General features: G+C 40.8%; 1 protein-coding gene across 2 annotated transcripts in view; it reads right to left on the bottom strand.

Annotated features, from left to right (window-relative positions):
- LOC105230555 (5-hydroxytryptamine receptor 2A) overlaps nucleotides 1-18,023 on the bottom strand; it is a 132,571-nt gene extending 114,548 nt beyond the window's left edge. For both annotated transcript variants that reach the window (XM_049452188.1, XM_011211374.4), the window contains exon 1: nucleotides 17,774-18,023. The gene's annotated coding sequence lies outside the window, so the exon portion shown is untranslated. The remainder of the gene's footprint in view (nucleotides 1-17,773) is intronic.
- Nucleotides 18,024-20,113: the final 2,090 nt, after the last annotated feature.

The following is a 20,113-nucleotide window of genomic DNA, read 5'->3' as shown; positions in this document are numbered from 1 at the left end:
ATATTAATTTTTATTTCGAGTATCTTTCTGTCCAATCGTATTTAAATATCAGCCACAGTCCAACTCTGTCGCAGAAACAAAGACGCATATTCAACAGAAATGCAGCGTAGTTTCAAATTAATAAAACTTTTGTCGTGCGCACCGTTATAATTACCGCTTTCTGAAGTTCTACCCAACAGAAGACGAACTGTTTGAACAATCGTATTAATTTCGCTGTAATTAGATGCGGCCCGCCACTGCATATTCGTGGCAGTCATGCATTTTCGCATACCTTAGCGCACACCGACCCTCAGTAAGCACGCATACATTTGCACTTACATACTTCGCACGCGTTCACTGTGTTTATGAACATTTTTGCTCTCATTTTGAGTTTGCACTTTTTTACGCGACAATTACAAGAGTTATTTCGATTCATGTAATTCCGTTCCGCTGCGAGCGTAAAAATTTTCAATGACATTTCAACATTCTGACAAAATGCAACTTTCGAGCGTTTTTAATTGCGTCGTGAAACTTTTTGTTTCCTATTCGATTTGTGCGGCAAAAAACGAATATTTCTACGAAAATGTTTGTGGCCATATGTGTGTGTGCTATTTTAGTTTAGAAATGCAGGAAACTATTTCATGGTTTCGTTTTTTCAATTTTTATTATTATTTTTTCTTCTTTTAGTTTGTTTTTTTTTGGTTTGAATGCTGATTACCCAATTAAATTGACTTCATTCGTAATGATTTTGATGAGTTTTGTCATTCATAAAAACTTTGCTTGAATAAATTCATATTTATGAATAGTTAGTGACGTTAATGCCTGCGTTCTGATTATGTATGTATATATTATGAGTTGAAGTCTAAATTAACATGAACTGAAAGTGAGGAAAGTGCTCTGATTGTCATTTACTTGGAAGTGGCCTGAAAGGACTCTTTTACATATGGTTAAAGCAGCTCACAACTTCCGGTCTTTGTGCGCTGGGTTTGGGACACGCCACGTAAAAAACGCCCGAATGAAAACCATAAACAGCTTCGTATTAGTTGGCAAGCGGAATGGAATGTTCGGTCTCTTAATTGGGAAGGTGCCGCTGTCCAGCTGGTTAATGTCCTCGTGAAAATAAAGGCTTACATCACCGTCGTCCAAGAAGTGCGATGGACGGAACAGTGGAAGAACGTATACACAATCCAATGACCAAAGACGCTATCTAGCACACCTATGAGAGCTGCCCCCGTAACGATGTCAAAATCGTGTTTGGTGACTTTAACGCCAGGGTGGGAAAAGAAGGTATCTTTGGCACAACAGTCTGGAAATTCAGTGTATGTGAGGAAATATTCCCAAATGGGTTAAGGCAGAGTCGGAAAAGACAAAAGAACACAATATGTGCGTAATGGGATAGATATCCAGAGTTGAAGAGGGAAGCGAGACGCATTTGCAGACAGAAACGGAGAGATGCGTGAGTATGCAAAGCTTGACAAGCTGGCCGAGAGGGGTAATGTTCGAAAGCTCTACGAAAAGATGCGGCGACCGGAGCATACTCTTGTAGAACTCCCAAAGGTGATCTAGTAACAAATGCCCAGGGCATACTAAAATTATGGAGGGAACACTTCTCCAACCCGCTGAATGGCAGTTGAAGCATAATGCCAAGAGAAGGTAAACCAGATTCCCCAATTGATGGCGATGGAGCAGATGTTCCATTGGCCGACCATAAAGAAGTCCGAATAGCAATTATCCGTCTGAAAAACAACAAACCGGCCAATGGATTGCCGGTCGAGCTATTAAAACACGGCGGCGAAAAACTGATAAGGGGGATGCATCAGGTTCTTTGTAGAATATGGTCGGAAGAAAGCATATCTAGGCGCCTAAGTCACTGTAGACAGTCATAACTTTGAGGTCTTAGATAATTTCGTATATCTTGGAACCTATCTATTAACACCAACAACAATGTCAGCCACGAAATCCAACGCAAAATAGCTCTTGCCAACAGGAGCTGTTTCGGACTAAGAAGGCAATTGAGAAGTAAAGTCCTCTCTACAAGTCACTCATCATATCATATTCCTGTGCTGCTATACAAGTATGGTACAGAGGCATGGACGATGACACATGAGATGAGTAGGCATTACGAGTGGTCTTTTTCGCATTGGTAACAGCGAATACCGCAGTCGATGGAACGATGAGTTGTACGAGATATACCACGACATTGACATAGTTCAGCCAATTAAGAGACAGAAGCTACCCTGGCTAGATCAGGTTGTCCGCATGGACGAAAAGGCTACAACTCTGAAAGTACCAGCCGGGGGAAGCAGAGGAAGAGGAAGGTCTCCACTCCAGCGGAGAGATCAGATGGAGATAGACCTGGCTGCACTTGGTATCTTAAATTTGCGCCAAATTGCGAAAATATGAAACGATTGGCGCACTGTTCAATAATGTTCGGTTGCAGCGAAGCTAAAATACCCTACACAGGTACATTGTTATGCTTATAAAAATATATTATTGATTTTGAATGGTCGGTTTGCATGACATCCATATGCTCTAGTCGACCAAAATCAGTGGTTTCGATAAGCAAACATCTTGCTGAGATGAAAGAGACACTTTACTTTGGAAGAAGCATTAAGTGCATATTTGATTTAAATAAATGTGGCGATGAATAAATTAAATTCGTTATTAAAACCGTTCTTATTCTCGCAAGAGTGATTAAGGCTGATTATCTGATTCTTTCATTTTGACCTTCGCAATGGCGATAATTCCTTCATGAATATTTAATTTTACCAAAAAATTCCGCGCAACTCTTTAAGGTCAAACCCACAACACTTAGCTCCTTGAGACGTATCTCGTTTCCATCATATTTAAGCTTTTCTCTAAATTAACATTATTTGCTTAAAATTTCCCTGCTTAACGGCGCAATCGACGCTTCTCAGCGACGGAGGCGACGGAGATGACGCAGGCGATGATACCCGCGCTGCTGCGAGCTCAATGCAATTTAACTTTAATGAGAAAATCAATAAATTACTGAGTTTTTGTAGCGCCAGGTGCTGCTGCCGCTCACCAATTTCTTACCCCGGACCATGAGAGGCGGCCGAAATTACGTGGCATGTAGAGTGGCAAGCGTATTGATTAGCTGCTGCAGTAATCATGTTCACTCAAAAAGCGCCCCGCACAAGTCGAAGGAGGAGCGAACCCAGATGGTAGCAGCTGCTGTGCCTGAGCCAAGAGCGTACACGTATGTGGTTACAGCACACACGCACACACACACATGGGTGGGCTCCGTCAGGCGCTGCTGAAATGTAATTTATGACGGTCTTTGGCAAAGATGAAGGCTAATTGCGAAAAACAATCACGTATTCATTAAAAATTCTGCATCGGAATATTGAACGAGCGAGTGAATGATGGCATGGCGGAACAGACAGCGTCGAACCCAAGTTTACAGCGACGGGAGAACGTTCACGCGGGGAGACGGAGTGCGACAACGAAACAGCAGCGCTGCGGAGAAGTGGGGCTGTAGTTTGGCAAATATTAAGACTCTTGCTGCCGCATATGTGCGCATGAGTGTGTGCTTGTGTGTACTTTGGTGCACAACCGGCAAATAAGTTGGCGAAATACGGCATATTCTGCCGCAATGTCCGCAGTTTGGACAGATTGAGAATTGACGAGAAGAATGTTTGATCAGCAGACGAGATTAGCTATTTAGGCTAAATTAGAACATTGTGTTTCCCATAAACAACAAAAACTATATGTTACTCCTGGACAAACACTCACCACCAAGTTTTACGTGGAGGTCCTCAAGAGACTCAAACGAAGGGTCACCACGACAAAGCCCAGGCTCACACCACCTTTCTGGTGAACAGCTACCTAACCAAAGCCGGCATCCCAACGCTTCCGCCGCTGCCCTACAGCTCAGATGTGGCCTACCGGACTTTTCTTTGTTTCTTTGCCTAAAAAGGCCGATGAAAGGGGATCCAAGCAGCAGGATCCTCGGCTCTTAAGGTTATTCCGAAGAACGTCAAAATACAGCTTGTGCAAGAACTGAAGCCGTCGCACATTTCCAAGTTACATCGTTTCATTATATGAGCTTTTGAAAAGTTTCAAGAAGCATTGAGTCCCATTTCTAGCACAACAACAAAAGCAAAACTGCCGCATATGAGACAAAGCAGTCTGAAGAGATTCAAGAGAATATTTCTTCAAAAATGATCTCGGTGAGCCCGTAACTGTGGCGTCACTTCTCAAACAACGCTTCAATCAATGGATTTATTGAGAGAACACTCCGGTGATTAGACAATTTCACGTTTAGGACCGATCGATTGGTCAACAAGATCGTGTGTTATCACGTCCTTAGACTTTTTCCTGCGGGGAAATGTAAAGTCTAAAGTCCACGCGGACAATCCCGCTTCGATTCAGGCATTGGAGCAAAACATCACGAGTTCATTTGTCAGTTGGCAGCGGAAATGCTCCAAAGAGTCATCGAAAATTGAACTCAACACCTGAACCATTTGAGACGCAGCCGCAGCCAACATTTGAAAGAACCTCCCCAACTATCCATTAACAACTCTTTAAACTAGCCATAGTTGTAGTTTTAAATTTTAGTTTTAGAATATACTCTCAGTTTTTCACTTTAAAATTTCTCATTTACTGTACACATTTAGCTTTGATAATTAAGTCATTTAAAAAATTCCACAAACAAACAGTGAAACTTATTAGTGTAATATCATTTGTGTGAAAATTGAAGCAAAAGCGGTAAACAAGCAACAAACAAGTTGGTGAAATCGGTGGCTTGTGGCCTCTATGAGGACACGTGTAGAGGACATCAAAAGGTAAAAGCGCGTGTGTGTGTGTGGGCGTAATAGGCTGAGTTGTTATGCCATTGAGCTGCTGAGCTGCTTAGCGGCAGGCGAGCATATGTAGGTGTAAAAGTTGCGAAAAGCAACAACAAATTCAGAAAAGCACACAGTAGAGTATGTTTTTGCCGTGTAAGCGAGTGTGAAAAATATTTTGCTGGCAAAAAGCTTTGCTCCTTTTTCATTTCATTTCCACATTCACTTTGTTGCGCCGCCTTCTGCCTTTGTTTGTTAGACGACACATTGAAGTGGCTCTAATTGTGGCACAACAACTCATACACACTTCATTAGCGCCATGAATTGCAAACGTGGCACGCACACATTCAACCACACATACACATGCATTATGTGGGAAAAGTGGTGCGGGGATGAATGCCTTGCTTCATACACGCATGTTTATTTATATATACTAAAGCCCTGTGTGTATAAGCATATACATATGTAAGTAAGCTTGTATGTAGCCGAGCGTGGTGTGTCAAAATATTTTGTCGGCACTTTATGCCTTTTGTCGCAATGACAGCCAGAAAAACAAGGAAAAACCAAGGCAGCGCCACTTCAGTAATGCCTGCTGGTGTTTGCAATAGGTATACAGTGCTTTCAGCAACTGTTCTTTTTTGTTATTGTATTGTGCGATGCGAAAAATTTTGATATCCCCTTCTATAATTACTAATTCAGCGTTTTTAAAGAGAGAGCGTATATAATTAGATATCTCAATTTCAGATCAAAGTCCTCAGGTATAACTTCAGTGGATGATTAAGATCTACATTTAAATCATAGCACTTGGCTATAATTTCTGAAAGCAGTGTATTTCCTTAAATGTTTACAGGGGTGTCCTTATATGTTTACATTTCCAAAGTAAAACAATAAAAGAGCTAAGTCGAGTTACTAATCGCAAACCGTACTCATCCAAAGATACAATTCAACTTCAGCAAAGATGTATTCCTCATAGCTGAAAGCTCCGCCAACTGACTGTCAGCTGTGGTGGAAGGAAACCGTGTGGCGAAAATCAAAACAAAGAGTTGCAGAGACATGCCAGCTAGACGGTTAGAGCGCTGAAAGTCATATGTGAAAGTGAAACTTGTTAGAACGTTTCATAATTAGGCATTTATTAGCATTGAAGAAACTCTTTGCCGCGTCGCATGTCGCCTTGCATACGCTCGGGTAGTCGTACTTCTATGTCCATATGTATGTTCTATGACTTTGTTGGCGTGCCGCAAAGATTTCCATTTTGACATTTGCTTGCGCGAAAGGGGAACTTTTAATTACTTTCTAAGGCTTATTAAGAAATTTATTCTAGCATTTAATAGTGAAAATACAGTGTTCCACAGAACTATAAGCGATAGTGTGGGCTACAAGAATGTGGTGAGAGAGTCTTTTTTTGCTTATTCACAACTAATAACACACGCTGGTATTTTTATTTATTAAGAATGATTGTGTTTTATTCGAAAACGGTATTTTAATCTAGATTTGTATGTGAGTAATAGAGTGAAAGAAAAGTAACTTACTTCCGTAGAAGAAGCAGAGGAGAACGAGGAACTCGTTTGAGGCACAAAATTGAAGTTTACTCGTGGGATGAAGAAAAAACATTGACTTCGCCTACTTCTTCTTCTTCTTTACTGACGTAGGCACTGCTTACGGTTATAGCCGAGTTGTCTGAAACCTCGTTTGGTATCGAACGACTTGGAGAGGTCCTTCCCGTACCCGACGGAGCTTTTGGTGTTGCTCAATGTCAGTTTACACAGCCGTATTACCATGGTTTTGCGGAGATACCAAATTGAGTTCTTCAGACGGGTAATTGCTATTCGAAATTCTTTACGGTCGGGCAATGGAACGTCTGCTCCATCGTCATAGATTGGAAAATCGGGTTCGCCGTCCCAGCGTTATATTTTCCCTGGCATTTAGCAGGCTAGATAAGTGTACCCTCCATAATTTTTGTATGCTCTGGGCATCAGTCACTAGATCACCTCGGGGGGTTCTACAAGACTTCGCCTACAGCAAGGCTATAATACCCTTTACAAGTGCACTTTCTATAGGATACAAGACTAAAAAAATGTTTGTCTTCATTTGATCAGTTAGTTTGAGTGGCGACTGTTGAGCCATGGTTCATGGGATGTAATGAGTTGACATACCCGATTTGAACTGGGATGACATCTGCGACTATTGACTATTTGACTATTGTTACTCTTATAAAATATTAGAAAAGAAGCAGAACTGGTAAATGTAAAAGATTGTTATGACCCTGTCAGAAGTGACGCATGAGAAACGCCAAACATACAGCGAACGACGAAGCGAGAATGGAAGCAAACGACAAAGTGTGCAAAAAGCGCCATTAAAGTAAAGAGTGAAGCGATAAAAATATCAACAGCGCTGAGGGCAATAAAACCGAGTCACAGTTATCACCATACACACACACACACTTACGCACACATGCAGACATTCAAAAATACAAGCCGAGAAGAAGAATAGCGGTTGGTGACAAATGTGAAGTGACAAGTGTGTTGGACAATAACTCCCTGTCACTGGCGTTGTTGTTGTGGTTGCCGTTGTCAAACACAATGTACAAAGATGCGCAGTTGTTGTAGACAAGTGTGGTCTGTTGTTTGCCAGTTGCAGCTGCTGCCCACCCCAATGTGACAGCAGCAGCGCAAAGGCAACAAGCCAAGCAAGTCGTCTCGGGGTGTGAGGGCGTTAGTTAACGTGGAGCCCCGTCATCTCCATACACATATGTCCTATCGTTATAGCATGTGTGTGTGTTATCAGCGCTTTTCGGTCATTAAAATAATACGAGCATGAAATTGCGTTGGAAAAAATATTTCCGCACAAATATCGCTGCACCAGCAATTAAAGACATACAACACACACATACACACATATGTAAGGGAAGGAGAATCTCGCTGGCACTCAACTATAGAGGCGGTCCTTGGGGACGTCGCGACGCTCGCGTGTGAAACGGTTAATTGTTCCCGCCTGTAGAGCCGTAATTGCGTGCTAATCGTTGGCGTGCCATCAGTTTGCTCCCCACCAACAGCAACAACTGGCACACATACTCAACTGTATAACATTACTAGAAACAAATAAAAACAAAAAGCCGAAACAAAAGTAGAAAATATGTTTCCGCCACTTCTAATCAATCAAACCTGTAGAAGAGTGCGAGTGCACACGAACAATTGGCCATTGTCAGGCGAGCTTTGCTGCGACGCAATGCATGAATTACGCTCTGCAATGCCTCGGACACACACATGCAAAAGCGTGCGTGTGATCTTCAATAACTTCCACGCCTCTCGTTCTTGTCATTAGATTTTTGGCGCTTAATTTCGTTTTGTCGCCTTAGTTTTTGGTGAACACTTCGTTGGACATTAAAGGAAAGCTGACAGAAGTGAAGATAACCAAAGAGTGGAGTCTAAAATAACGCTCTTCCAAACTGTAGGATAATTACGAGATATTAAATTTATAAAAACTCAAGGTGCGACTCTAACATCTAACTAGTTTAGATATATATTTTCACCTAGTTATAATATTGAGTAGTCGAAAAGGTATTTTCGTATTTTATTTTTAAACCAAAAATAAATAAAGAAATATGTGCCATTTTGGTCAACCACTTTTTGCCATTTTTCCACTAGAGACAACTATTGGCGAAAAATACGAAAATATTTTTTCGACTAACCAATATAACTGTTACCCTCAGCGATTCTTGCTTTTAGCAAGTGGATACCTGCACAGAGGGCATTGCGTCTCCTGCTTAAGTATTATATTTTGGACGGAATACGAAGGCTGTTCGTTGCAGAAATCAAAATTTTCGCTTCATCAGCAACCAACTGTATTAAATGCACAAATTGGCTTGAAGTAATTTGAAATTAAGCGCGTTTTAAATTAGTGCTGCAATTTTCCGCTCGCTGTTTTCCTTTCGCTTTTCCATCTTTGTTTTCACACAATTAAAACAAAGTAGAACAGACCTAAAACTATTACTCAGCAGCCAACCAATGGAGATGCTTGCTGATTTGTGGCTGCTGAATGCGGTGTGGTACATTTTAGCGAGAGAAAAAGTTCGCAAAAAGCGCATAAAAAACATAAACAAAACAGAGAACTAAAATAACAGGACAATGCAACAAGGGAAGCAAGGTGAGCGGAGCGAAAGCGCCAGCGCTTGTGTAGCAATGCATGAATATAAGAAAAAGTGCCAGCAAATATTTGGAATTTACTATTGTGGAGCAGACACAGAAATAAAAATGCGCGGCAAAAAAGAAAAGCAGAAAAACAAAAAGAATTACACAGCCTTCGCGTAGCTCATTTGCCGCAGCCGCAGCCGCCTCCACAGCACGGCCGCAGCCACAGGATTACTCTAGATGAACGTCGAACTTATGGACGGCAAGTTGAGGCTTATGAAAGGCGACTGAAACACGCGCGCACACACACACAGCAACACCCATTTATTTATACTTGAGTTTTCCATAGAGAAAATTAGAATATTAAAATGGGAGCAGCGGAACAAAGAGCTAAATTACAACAAAGCAAAGTAGGTGAAACAAAAACCATAACAAATTACTGAAATATGACATACAACCGGTGAAAACTGTGCGACAGTGCGGCATTGCCACCGTGCAAGTTTGCGTTGAGGAATTTAAATGTTACGTATACGCCGTGGCAACGGTGAAGATGCTTTCTTGGAATTCACTAAATACGAAAAGTTCTGCGCCAATTGTCGAACGCAAACTGTCTGTTATTTGACACTTTTGATAGAGTTTGATGGAGGATATTAAATATTTAAGAGCTAGAAGAGTAAGCATTTCTAACTTTTCAGAAATGTCAAAATTCAGCAATGAAAGTTTGAATTCGGTTTTTTGTAACTTTGTTTTAGAAATAATTGGTCTTGAAACAGTAAGGTATGTTTTGAAGCAGTAGTCTTCTGAACAGACCGAATCCATTTTACTATGGATGTCATGGACAACGCCGCTAAAATAAATGAAGCTAAGGTTGAGCTTCGACAAAGGTCTTTCTCTTTTTCGCTGATGTCGGAAGCCTGCCTGTTTGCCATATACGCGTACAGGCCTTCAGCTACTAAGTAGCAGCTTCAAAATGACTTCTATATAGTATATATATGAAGCACAGTGCTGTCCACAGCAAGCCCCGCAACAAGCATTTGCCTTCAGTAATAATTTTAAGGGCATTTGGAAAGTATTTTTAATGGAGTTTTCCCGACTGCACCACGTGGCTGTTGCTGGTCCTGGTGCGTTGAAGAGTGTGCGTGAAGCTGTTTCTATTGGGGACGTGCCTCTCGATATAGGTGGGCGATGCACATGTGCCAGCGCTTGGCTGTGCAGTTCTGCATTTGTTTCTCGCTTTTCGACGACAGTGTGAAAGCGTGTGAGAGTAAATTGGCTGGCGGTTGAGTCAATTCAACTTTGTTTACAAACTAAGTTTATATGCACGATACACGATACGCGTGCGGGTGCGGGTGCGGCTGCGGGTAGGGGTAAATATGACTTGCACACATGGGGGCCACAATGCTTTGCGCTGCGGTTTTCATCAGAGTCAAAGCCTCCGTTTCGAAAACTTTTCACTGGCGGTAATTTTGACGTGGCAGTTTGAATACATTTTGCGCATTTCGCCGCTGCCAAGTTGCAATTCATACACCAAGCTGCGCTCACACACACACACATGCATGTGCATTTTCCATAAACGTCGCTCTTCTCGCTTCGCTGCCATGCATGTGAGCCAAAACGGATACGTGCGGACTGCCAGCGCAAAGTTGTGGGAATATTTTATTTTCCCACGCACATTTCGGTTATCTGGGCAATCAATTTCGCTTGTCAAGCGAAACTACAATAGAAACAAAGTGAAAGCTGGACGTTGAAAGCGCTCAGTTCGAAAGCGAATTTGCATGTCGATGACGATGGAGTCAATATTCGAGGTATTTTGCCTATTCGAAATGGAATGTCACTGCATCAGTCAATTTAGTTTTGTCTGCTTTTGATGCCTCCATTGTGGTTACGACAAAACGATCTCACCATTCGCTATCGCCGGAGAGTCCGCGTAACTACTGAGGGGCTTGGCGTGGGAGAAAGCGCCCAAAATTGCAATACCAAGTGCAAATAGTTCACTTTTGCTTTAGTACTTCGACACATTGGCCTGCCAGTCACATCAAGTCCCGCAGACGTCCCGCAGCCGACCTTCATTTGCCCCAATCTTCAAGTATGCTTTGGTTGTTGGTGTCTTACTTTGCACTCTAACTGACATCTCATGCTCGTTCTTATATGCAATTTGTTTCGCTTTTAGTTTCGAGCCGGTTTTTCGAACGCCAAATTGAGTCCATTGAGTTCATTGGCACTGACAGTTGTCGAGTGTCTTAATTTGTGTTCTGCTGCTGTAAGATGTCATTCTGTCTGTTACGATTTCGTGAGAAGGGAGTTCTTTTATTTTGCAGTAAAATAGTCTCAATCAATGTAAAGTGCATAACTGAGAAGTTCGAGAACTCGATAATGTGTAGTTTGGTAAAAAGAATGTTGCAAAGGCAGGATATATTTGTGGCATATCTTTACTGGAAATCGGGTTGGGAAGTATGTTCTTGAAGTTTAATTTCTTTGCGCGTCATGTGCTGGTTTTGCTAGCATTCGGACGCTTCATGTGAAGGATACTTCTCGTGTCAAGGTATATCCATAATTAACCCCTTGATTACCAGAAACCCTTGAAGTCTTTAAAGAGAGATTCTATTAGAGCCGGCGGCACGGGTGAGAGCATTTTGTTAGCAAATGTACCTACTTAAGGGGTCTGTCAGTGAGTTGTTTCATTAGAATATCAAATGGTTTTGAGAACAAAACTGCACTCTCGAGTCATCGCGTCGAAGTTCAAGTGGCAATAAAGCACTGAACCGCAATGCAAAAACAAAAAAGCTTGGTGTAAAATATATCACACAATTCTTTTCATTTACTCGCAGTACACGGTAGCACCTTTATTAGCTTACATGCATGTGCATCCAAAGTGTGGCATCAACTGCAGCAGATTTCCCTCGCCTTGTCGGCAACAAAATCGTTGCAGAACACAGAATGCATATCTCTTTTGATGGCACTAATTTTTTATACCGATGATGCCAATGACGCCAGGGCACGCATTTTACGCATTCAGCGAAGCTACGACTCTAAGGGTTTGTTTTTGCTAACGGTAGTTTTATGCTACCAACTGCTGTCTGAGCGGAGTTAGTTTGTGCTGCATTTGGACCTTTGCGTTATTATTTTTCTGCGTTTCAGCGGCTTTTTTTCTCTCATTCAAGTTCTCTTGGCATCACTGTAAAAAGCTGAGTATTTCTAAATGCTGGCATTTTTCCACTAAGCGAAGCGTATAACTTTGATGTGCGTACAAATAGCCGCTGCACGCATACGGCGGGCTGTGTAGGACAAGCGCAGGAGCAACAATGGGTTCCCGGTAGGAAACGGTGAATAGCTAAGTGGTTTAGATACAGTTGCTAACTAATGTTTCCTGGTTAAAAGCTGATGAGGAGGGGCGGTTTTAGAAGTCAAATCTTCAGAACTTGAATGCATTTCGAAAAATCTTTCATTCAAAGGCTTTCCATATTAGTATGGCTGTTGCTTTATATGGACTTTAAAGTTTATTCGAAGTGATGTAGAGACTTGAGATATTCCAAACATGTTTTCAGTAAGCTATTTTGTATCAGATCGCCAAAAGTGGGAGGTTTCAATGGAAGCTCCGAACAAAATAATTCTCGGCATTATAAAATCACTTAAGTTACGATTTTAAAATATCATATATTTAGTTGTTATTGTTATTGCTTTAATACTAATATTGTATGTGCTTGTACTTTGTCAGCACAATCTTAAAATATACTTCGCCAATTTTCTTGGTTTTTTGTTAAGATGGTCCACTCGTTCATGCATGCCATTCTTTGCGAAGGTAGCAACATGGCCGCTTACTCGCAGTTTTCCTCACCTGCCTTGCAGGCCACTGGTTCCCGCACGGGTTACCACTCACACATTTACTCTGCATGCACTGAAGAACTAACGCTCGCACTGCAAGTCTACTTTCCATGCGCTATACTCCTGTGTGTGTATGTGTGTGGGCGCATAAAAAATGTAACATTTTGCAAAACGCTTTTCGCAATTTTCATAAAAAATTATGCGCTCACTGTCTGTCTTGTGGCTGGTTGCGCCAGCCGCCGGCTGACTGACGCGTTGGTTAGTTGCTTGGTTTGTTGTTTGTCTTCTGTGTTTGTGTGTTGGTCTTTCCGCATCGGTGGCTTGCCTCTATTATCCTTTATTTTTGTCCTTATTTGTGCGTATTCTGCGCTTCGTGGCTAGTTTAGGATGAGTTGGATGTTCCGTTACTTTTTCATTGTTCTTTCTTACTCATGCTACAAATACATAAGCATGTTCACTGCCGTTCGAATGTTTAGCTCGCTACACTGGTGATGCTTCGTCCATTATACTCATCCTCGTAAACCTTTTAGCTGGTTATTGCGTTCCTTTATGGTCCAAGGATTTATTTGACAACGCTGCTGAGTCTAATTATTATAAGAATAACAGTATTGTAATGCTGGCCAAAATTGCGAAACAAACATACGGTAAAGTGGAATAAAAAGTGCTTAAAATTCATATATTATTGCTGAAACCATTTCGCAATAATATCAAATATGTGGCAGCATATTTTTCTTTTCCAAATAATGTGTAGGCTTACACCTTTTCTGGGCGCGGTCTATTTTTAGATCGCCCAACTCAGGGGTTCACCCCTTCTAAACGGGCTTTTAATGAATTCACTCGTGCTCGCGGGTATTCCGCTGGGAGTCACGTTAATGTATGCCTTCGCTACTTTTGCGGAAGGAGGCGGGTGGTATGCACCTTTTATGAGTTAATGCGAAAAACGTGTTCTCGCATCTTTTGCGATATCTTCTGCTGGAGCTTTCAGTTGGCAACGGAATGTTCGCGTTAAATTATTTTTTGCCTTTTTTAATGTGAAATTATTTAACAGAATATGTCAGGATATGTAAGGAGATTTAATGGAATATGCTTTCGTGGAGTCTAACTGTTGGTCCACCCCTGCGTATGCGTAACTGATAACTTGAAGGCGCTAACTTAAACTTGAGGAGCACAATACATGGCCGCCTCTCTGCAGTGCATTAATACCTCAGCAGCTAACTGGATGGTTTCAAGTGGTATTGGAACGTTAGATTTCCAAATGCATTTTTCTTCGCGAGTAGTTTTCTAAAAACTTCCATAAGTTATCGTTACACCTTATGTTCTTGCTGTTGCTGAGGTAAAATGTTGTACACAATTAAAAGTATTTGTGGAAATATGCTATTTCATTAGCACATACACACACGCACACACACATAAACATTACAGGTGGCATATGCAGTTTTGTAAATATTCGTTGCGGAAGAGATTGGTTAACTTAGTTTGAAAATCGGAAAGTTTGTTACATGTTGCACGGCGAGCTTGATGCCTTAGTCTTCAGGCGAACTTTACTAACTCGACTTTGCAAAAATGTTGGTGTGTTTTGACTTACTAGCGAAGTTTCGCAACTTAAGGATGTTATTGTAAACAATGGCATGTGTGTGTGTGGTGGTAAAGCAATCAACTTCAAATTCTACAAATTTGCCATGAAACGCTTCATACCTGAAAGTTGCTCGGCATTTAAGTTAAGTGATTTTATGCAACATTTCTAACTGTAAACGAAAGTACGAGCACATTTTCATGGCTTGTGATGTAAATTTAAAAGCAAAGGATTCAGGGCAAGCAGTCAAGCGGCAAACTTTATTTTACTTTGCTTTTTTGCAAAGCGCCTGAAGTTATTCCGCAGCAACTTTTATTAATTTCACAAATAATTTAAAATGCTGCCATATTGCCATATTGGCGTAATGAAATCAGTGAAGCTTGCAAGCATTTAGTCTTACATATTCAGTGTTGATTCTTCGCCTTGCCAAGCAACGGGTTGAAATTCGTTGAATTATGAATAGCCTTCTGCGGCGGCGGCAAGCTTGAGAGCTGTTGCTTCTCACGTACTTGCGACTGAGTTCTTTCTAAAGCCTGCGACCGCTGCTTCACAGAACTTGAAGATTTGAAAATGTATTTGTTGTTGTATTGATTTTCAAGCTATTTGCTGTGGAAGAGTTCGAAGAATTTTGATTGTTTGTTAACGTTGTTTGCAAAATTGAATACGAAAACGTCTTTGCATATTAGTAATCAAACGTATTAATCTATGAGGTTTGAGTACTAGTGTATAAAAGTGTTTTTGTATTAAATTTTGTAAAAATTTCGCTATTATTCATCAATGCATTGCATAAATGAGTTCCGCCTTAGACCACTTTTTCGACTGTGGAAACTCGTATTACTTTGATGGAAGTAGCTATTTTAGTAATTTCAGTAATCAATAATATATATTACTGGAAGTAATATAGAAAACAAACCCTTTCCGCAGCGACAATGTTCGAGACCAAATCGTTTGTTTTAGTAAAGTGGTATGCAATGGCATATCTACCTTGACGTATTATCCTTGTTATTCTCATAAAATTACATTGCATTTTCTAGCTACTTAAATTTAGATAGCTCACTTGCATATTTCCAATATCTACAAATATACGAAAGCGGAGCTGTCGGTATTCAATTTGTCGTCTTCTACTTTCCCCACTTCCCCTTGTGTCATAATCAATATCCAATCATTTGCATACTCAGTTAACTGCTCAAATCTACTCATAAGTGTGTGTGGATTTCAATCCACTTAAACGCGCGTGAGACCGCTTTATTTGCTTTTGCGGGACTCCGACATTTTTGCTTCTAAAATTTCAGTGACGCGTTGAAATAAGCAGAGAAAGCTCAACTCGCCCGCTGGAAGGAAGGACGAAGGGAACGTGTATTTTGTCAAAAGTATTTGACGAATTGTAAATGTATTCAGTAACGTGATATGAGCACTCACACATTGTTGCTAAGCGCTAGAATTATGCCTGTGTGAGCATCATTACGTAAATATACACACAAGTAAAAGTGTCTGTTTACAGTTGCTAAAGTATGCCATTTTCATCTGTCAAAGCAAATTTACTTCCTTAGGCAAGAATTTATATATGAAAGAGATTGCAAAAAAAAATATTAATATTTGTATTGGTTTCAAGCATATGCAAAGCACGTATATTACGCGTATGATATACTATATTGGAAAGTACAATAAGCTGTTCATTTATTACTTTCAGGTATTAAAAGTCGATATTATGAATAATGTGCCGCTAAAATGAGGCCTCCCACCGCAAATGCTCTCCGAAAGTAACTATTCTAAATAGTCTTTAAAAGAATGTCCAGCTATGTGAATGAGAGTATAGAGCTGTAGTAATTGCTGGCTGATTGTGGCCGCCGCTGTCCGAAATTTCACTTTGTAAAAAATGTTAAAAGAAGTCAAGTAATAGGTAACTAATAATATAGGGTAGTCGAAAAAGTCTTTTTGTAGTTTGTCAATAGATGTCGTTGGAGACGTATATCTCCACTGCTACCACTCACATTGTGTCATGCTATATAGTGTTGTTAAGCTTCATGTCACCAAAAACAAATTAAATCCGGGGAAGTTAGAGAAAAGTTACAGCTGATCAAAAGTGAGTGAGAATAATGAAGAAAATCGTAATATTTTGAAATTTTTGTATGAAAAAGTGAAGAATTCCACGCAAGCCACCAATAAAATTTTTGAAATTTACACAGACGATGCTGTACATATCTGTTCATGTAGCACAACAATGGTTTGGTCTCTTCCGTTCTGGAAATTTCGATGCGAAAGCTTGGTCTTCCATCAGGACAACCTTAGACCACACACATCACTGATGACTCGGCAAAAACAGAGAGACCTTGGTTGAGAATTTTGATGCATCCACCATATAGCCCTGACCTTGCACCATCGGACTACTATTTGTTTCGGACAATGCAAAACTCCCTTAATGGAGTCAAGTTGGCTTCAAGAGAAGCCTGTGGAAAGTAGTTGACGCAGTTTGTACTATACATATATGTTTTCCAGGACTACAGATACATGTGCTTTTACTGGTCTTAATACTAAAGAATATTAAAGGTGCTAATTTGTGTTTTTGTAATTATTTCAAATAGAGCATATTTCATGATTTCACTGCTTCAGAGAGTACACCCGCCGGCCTTTATTGTAAAAGGAGACACTTTAACAAAGACTTACCTTATCTTTAACGATTTACTTTTCAACTATATAGGGTTTGCAGATCATTTTCGATATATTTTATGTCTTACTCTGCTTTATAACCATTATTATTAGTAATTTCGCGGGGTAATATTGCCAGCTGTACGGTATTATTTTCTGACATTGGAGACACGGTTTCGTTTGCAGTTTCCAGGATTTTATTTTAGAATAAATAAAGCAATTAATACGAACTGTGCATTGGAGAAAACGAGAAGGTCAACTAAAGTGATATATTTTGGAAATATGGCAATGAGTCAAGTCATAATAAGCCCACAGCTCAAACGGGAAGGTCTTCAACTGAATTTAAGTATTCAGCTTGGTATGGAATTTATTCAAATAATCAAAATTTCTTATGATTTGGCGCCTGCAGGCTATGAATAAATTAAATATCAAAATTGCAAATTTTTCCAAATCGAAATAAAGACGAAAGCTATAGTTGCCGCTGCCAAATTACTAGTTGATGTCATAATACTGTTGCTTCAGGCAATCAATATCGCAAAGTCTTTCAAGACTACTTCCGCCACACGCACATTTTGGCGCTCGACCAGCGATAAATCTTCAAGAAATCTGATAGTAAACCAACAAGCACACACATATAAGTATATGTATGCTTGTGCATTCTTGCGTGTTATTATTATCCAAGCGCCGCAGTAGCAGTTTCTATATTGCTTTTCTTTCTTTGTTTTCACTCATTCGCATTTTGACGTTGAAACGAAATTTAAATTTTCCGCTTCAATCTGCTGAGTTTTAATTATTTATACACTCTTTGTGATGCTCACCTATTTCATATTTCTTAATTCGCCCTTAAGAATCACTTAAATTTCACTGAAAATGTGCAACCGAACAACACTACCGTTAATTGAAAGTCGCGAAACTCAAATGCGCAAATGAAAAATATTTTTTTGCTCCATTAGTATTTGCTTAAAGAAGTCGGTAGAAATGCTGTAACTATTTGTAATGAAATTGAAATTCACTGTTGAAAGCGCGCACGCCGCCGTTTCAGCGCAAAGCGCGTCCAAATTCGCGTAGTCCATTCGGCAAACTGAATTGATGATAAATTCAGAATGTTTATCAGACGAAGCTGCAGCCGTGAAGTCGTGGCCACGGCGACGACGCAGAGCCACGAGCTGAAGACGAGCGCCCAGCGGCAGCGGCAGTGGCCGAGGCAGAGGCAGAGATAGCGGCAGCGGCAGCGCATCGAGAGGAGCAACGGTGAGTGTCATTGAAGGCAGCCGCGCGCTGATGCTGACACCTCCAAGCCTTGTGGCGGCGACCACCAGCATGACGGGGCTGCCAAAAGCACAAAGTGACCGCAGCGAAGGCGTGCGTGAAAGCTAGTGGCGATAAGAAATTCGCCAGAGCTGTGTGACATGTCGCACGCAGCGCTGCCTGCACCGACTGCGGCGCTGACAATGAATTTTCTAATCATTTCAATGGGCGCAGCAGCAGCAGCAGCGCGTTTGTGTGTTGTGTATTTCAGCAACGGTCTCTGGGTGCTGCTACATCCGGTGGCGTATACGTAACTTCGAAATACAAATGTGTACTCGGCTGTCATTCGTTGCTCGGCTCTCGCCATTCGATACTATTAGGCGAATGCTGTAGACTTTGACGCAAACAGTTGGCCGTCGTGGCGCTCTTCGCACATTTGTTAAGAGAGTGGACGTGTGGCAAGTGCTCTTTGTGCGTGTTCGAAAGTTCGAAAGACTCCCAGTGTTGCTATGGTTTGGCGGCTTCACCCTCAATTTGACTTGTATTGTGCTGCAATTTATCTTGGTGACTTGGTGCTTTCGGAGTGCCGTCGACTTCGAGAGCTTTGCCGAAGAGTTGATTTTTGAATTATACAATTTTTAATAGATTCTGAAAGTTATGATTTCTTAAAATATTATTCCACTTAGTTTTGTCTTATTTAGATATTCAGTTTCTTTTATAAGTTGTTAGTTTCATAGTCGAAATATACAATTTAATGGAAATTCGAATTCGGACACATTTACAGCTACAAATATATGTGTGCGCATGAGTGTAGTTTCAGCATGCATATATATACATATGTACATAAGTGTATACTTGCATTTTCTGAAGTTTAGTTTTCTGGAATCGTTCTGCTTTAATTTTTGACAATTTGCGTTCTGAGTTCGAAAATGAGTAAGTGAGGTTAGAATCTAATCCGAAATTATTCCATAATTCTATTAAAATAGAAACATCAAATGTGAGAGGTTTTGTTTTAAGCAAGACAGTTACAAATTGCGCTCAGGTTCTTATGAAAATTTTAATTCCAAATTTGGCCGTAATCAAGCGCTTGGTTTTTGAGGCATGAAGTTGTAAGGCAAAGGGGCGCTAATAACTCATTGAGGAGTAATATTAATAATAATCAATAATATTATAATAAGGCACTTTTGAAAACAATTTACAGTTAGCTTGCAAGTCCTATGAAACCTTCTGCACGAAATTGATTAATAGCCCAAATGAGCGCCAAAAGCAACAATCGAAAGCGAGGGCAAGCAGTTGGAGCTGTGCCCAGCTATGCGTAATTACACTGCCAATGCCATTAATAAGGCGAATTGGCAGGAATACTCAAAGTGTGCTGTGCCACTTTTAATCATCGCAAGTGATTTGTTCCTCCAGCAAGGCGAAGGGGAGGGCAATATTGAAAATTCGAAAAATTAAATGTTGCATGCCATACTTGGCCGTGCGGCAATGCACGTAATTAATGTTGCCTTTGTAGTCGAAATAATAATAACGAGAATTGCAATGGCCGGGCCAAGAGTTCTCGCCGCTGGCTCTGCCACATTACGTCAAGGGTTCCACTTGAATGACCAGTGAGTGGCTCGAAAGCCAAATTTATCGTTCTAAGTAATTTGAAAACGTCAGGTGCGCTCGGCATTAACGGCACGTTGATGGTTTATTTGCGAATTTAAGTCGGACTGATTAGCTGCCAACTCGTCAAGATATTTGCTTTTGCTGGCAAGCACCATCAATCAACTGAACATTCAAAAGGTTTCAACAGTTCCGACATTCTTTGCTGGAGCTGCGTTTAGTTTAAGAAATGTGAAAAAGGTGTGCTCAACCGCCAAGGCAAGCTAAACCCTCCATCTCTTTCCCGCTATTAAATTCGTCAATTC

Source organism: Bactrocera dorsalis, chromosome 3 (genome assembly GCF_023373825.1).
Source record: "Bactrocera dorsalis isolate Fly_Bdor chromosome 3, ASM2337382v1, whole genome shotgun sequence".
Taxonomy (NCBI): domain Eukaryota; kingdom Metazoa; phylum Arthropoda; class Insecta; order Diptera; family Tephritidae; genus Bactrocera; species Bactrocera dorsalis.
The sequence above is the reverse complement of the archived record's forward strand: the minus strand, read 5'-3'. Positions and strand labels throughout refer to the sequence as shown.